The sequence below is a fragment of the Atta colombica genome, unplaced genomic scaffold (assembly GCF_001594045.1).
Source record: "Atta colombica isolate Treedump-2 unplaced genomic scaffold, Acol1.0 scaffold275, whole genome shotgun sequence".
NCBI lineage: Eukaryota > Metazoa > Arthropoda > Insecta > Hymenoptera > Formicidae > Atta > Atta colombica.
Window position 1 is genome coordinate 84,326 of NW_017259376.1, and position 4,348 is coordinate 88,673.

Genomic DNA, 4,348 nt, shown 5'->3' on the forward strand with positions numbered 1-4,348 from the left:
ATTTTATATTAACGTTAACTAAGATACATTTTGTAGCGGATAGTATCTTTAACGCATAAGAATAGATCGCGTGATTCTGTGTAAACACTTTGAAAGGAAGGGAGAGAGAGAGAGATAAGCAGGAATACTTTTGAAAGAAGCCAGAATACAGAGGGAAGCAAAAATCGTTTTATTTAGCGAAGCTAAATAGAGACAGGCTAGATTACGAATCGTTTAATTAATACTAAAAAAAAAGAACATTAGATACGCCATACGGATCACATGATCTACGAACATATCTAGAGAGATTAGAATCTTACGACAGAAACGTAAAAAAACGAAATCAATAGCGTAACATTCAATTTCTCTTGGATATCGTCGTACGTAGCTGCAACTGACAAAATTACAATCGACCGTGGAAGCCGTGACGACGATGAATCTTTAGGAGTTCTAAGAAAACCACCTTCGGCGTTTTACACACATATGTTAATTCTGTATATACATATATATAAATATATTATATGTATAGAGGTAAACACATAAACAAACATATACACATACACACAAGGCAGAGTTGCGTATACATGAATTTACATACAATCATAACACGCATACGAACGAATAATACACATTATTATGGGATAATAGACAGAATTGAATAAAATGGAATATGATCTGCTGAAAAATGTTCTTTTTTATCACCCTGAAGAAGAAAAAAGTAGAAATATCTCCCAACGTTCTTTGTTTGGATTCCCCATTTGAGGATCTCCCTGTATATCATTTATCCTTATTATTTATTAAGAGTGACAAATAGTGTTTACAAGCGCTGTGAGCGCAAAACGGAACTCACCTTAAATGTTGACAAAAATAAAATAATATATGAGACCATTTGAAATCCGAACGCTCCTTTAAATATGTTTTTCATGGAAGAAAAAATTAAAGTCCTCTATCCTGCAAATAGGACATACTAAAATTTCGCTATATCAAGTGTTCAGGCATTTGATAAAATAACTCCAATTTTATTCCATTTTTTGCTCTTTTATCATGACTCGATGTGACGTTACGACATAAGCTGCAATTGTTTATGAAAAGTTTGAATCTGTCGTAATAATGCAGCCAACTGCATAGAAACGGGCGGCTCTCGTGTGGCATTGAAAATTTTTCTTCGACCAAAAATCTGCGATTTTTCAGGTACAAAAGATATGGGAAAAGAATCCTTATTGGTTCTCTTGGTCGACTCGGTCCCAATACAAATCAGACTGTTTCTTTCGTGCAATGTCTTCATTTGCTGTTTCAGCGCCATTACCTGTTTTTGCATTGTCATTGAAAACAATTTATGCGTGATTACGGAATACATTCAATAATGGCTCTTACCTCTTTGTAGAGACCGATAACAGCGTTGATTTCTTCTTCCTTGACATTGAGTTCCTTCTCCAGAGTGGACAATTCCTTCGCTAAAGATTTATCATTGGACTTGTCCACTTCTAATTGTAATTTCTCATATTTTCTATAAAAAACATAAGTATAATATATCTATCAAAATTATTTTTAAAGGACTTCTAGAAATTGAGCCTTGGTGAAATGAATTAGTTTTTATTATAAAGCTATGTTCAGATTCCCATCCAAGTCACTCAGGTATTTTATCCTTGTTTAATATTCGGTAAACAACAAGAATAAATTGATACCAGTTGTGGCATTTGAGAGAGAATCTAAATCTAATACCCTAATGTAACTTATGATAAACAAAGATATCATAGATACAGAGCTCAATAATGAATAATTTTCAAACTGCGATCAAAGTACAAATATCAAAGTACTTTATAAGCACAAATTTTACATTTTTACACCATAATTAAAAAAAATTAGTCATTACCCAAATAGCACACTTTATTCTGACAAACGTTCTTAAGACATAGAGATATCCTCTGAATGTTCTTTGGAATATCTCTTGGAGATTTGTGCTTAGTATTGAGCCTTTATAACATTTTTTATAGCAGCCTATTTATAACATCTTTTATTCACTATATTATAAGCTATATATGAAAACTATAATTCACCAGGACTAAATTTAATCAATACAGGATCCTTTAATAGACCCAACACACTCACTTGTTCATCTCTTCAAATTGATCGTGAAGATTGATCAGGACGTCACGTATCTCCTTAGAATTGTGCATATCAGAAATATTCATTTTATGATCGCCAATATTACCCTACGACATCAACATGTCATAATATAATAAATGCTTTAACATAATAAATGCTTTAAAATAAACTGCAGAATATGATTTACCTTTAACGATATTCTCGAAGTTTCTTGAATTTTAAGATTCGTCGGAGTGTCGCTTTTGCTCACAACGGAAGAAGATCGCTGTTTAGTTTTATGATTGGAAGAATCAACTTTCTCTTTATAAAGCTGTTTAGAAACATTACTCTCTTTTTCAAAAATAATTTCTGCATTCGTGAATGTCTTTGGTATATGACCACTTTGCGTTTTTCCCACATGTAAATTAAACATGGATAATCTTTTATCTTGATCGAAGTTCTCCCTGCTATTAAATTTAAGCATTCCAGTCATTTGCGAGCTCACGTTGGGAACGGATCCTTCGTAGTGACCGTACATCTGGCTCAGAAGAACCGACATCGGCTTCATGCCTCTGCTGATTTTGTGGATTAATAACGGGGTGACATCATTCGCGATCAGCTGTCTCGTCTTCATCATGCTCAACACCTATGTTTCAGGAGGATGATTTTTTAGATAACCTGCTGCTTTTCGCTGAAGCTTTCATCAGCTCACTTGTTGAATGTTCAAACCGAGATTGTAACTCGGGGTCACCGAAGTTCCCACCACAAACGGAATATTTTTAAAATTAAACCCGCTGAAGTACGATCTGCTCGAGCGTTTTAACTTCGACGCTAAAGTCGGCATCTCGTAGTTGGGCGTGAACAATGGATCGTCGTGTCTACTGAAAGCTTGTTTGCATTGTTGCCTTTCATCCTGTACCGATGAACCAAGATCATTGTGTATGGAATGGATTGGCTTTTTTGATTTATCTTGTTCTTGTGTAATCTGGGATTTCGCTCTATGAGAGAAAAAGATTCAAAATTTAATAATGATAATGGAACTTTGAGAGTAATAATAATGGTAATAGAAATATAAATAATTATGTTGACCACTAGAGTAATTACGATAACGTAACGATTACAGTAACTATATAAGTACTATTATGCAATTACTCTGACAATATATTGTTTTGATGATTTAACATCTGAAGACAATGATCCGGTTCATTTTTCTTATCATGGGATTCACATATAATCTGATTAATATTTTCAGAACGTCTATTTTTTGAACTCAACACTGTCTCTTGAATTCTCTTTGGATTTTCCTTAACTTCAGAAAGATGCGGTTTTTTTTCATACTTAGCTCCATCTTTAGAGTGTTTAATAAACAATTCGAAATTGTTATTCTTTAATTTAGTATTATGAAAAATCTCCACGACCTCATTGGACTTTTTCACATGCTTTGGCGGATTGGATGGTGATTGATGGCTTGGTTGATAAGCATTTGATGAGCGATTGATGAGAGGTTGACAATTAATAACCATACCTGCGTCACAAATTATCACAAATAACAGAGATTTATCTCTGATGATAGCACAATATTATAAACATATATGTAGACAGATTGTATATAAACTCGACTCCAAGAAGCGCAGAAGATCAATCATGTAATTTTTTCCCCAAGAGCGGAAACGTGAAAAATGAAAATTTTTTGTATGTATCTGTGTTTTATATATTTACATATACATATATAAAAATTTGCATTTTTCACATTTTCGCTTTAGAGAAAAAAATTACACAATCGATATATCCAGATTTCCAAAGGACATCCTAAAGGCGTTTTTCAGGACATCCCTCAGAAAAATGTGCTGTCAGATTTTTCACCTTTATGTCGACGCTTCTTCGCCTCTTTTCTACCAATAAAACCCGTGTCTCTGGTAGTAACTGTGCTTTTGGAAATGGAACTTCGTAACTTCGTCTTTCTCTTTCGCGCTTTAGGTACAACGTTATTCGCCTTGCACACAGAGGCACTCATTTCGCTTCTCCCCGTTTTCGATTTACTTTTCATCAATCGTTTGGCTTTTATGATATTCAGCGTATTCAAATTCAATTTCGGATCTTCAACACCTTCAACATCTTTGATATCTAGCCTCGCAGAGTACGGTGTTGCGTGGATATAACTCTCATCATCAGCTTGCATTCGCTCGAGGGACATTTTCGACGGAAAGTAATAACTTTCATATTCTTTACTCGCCTATTTGTATCATCGAGCATGTAATAAATATAAATATATATATGTATATAT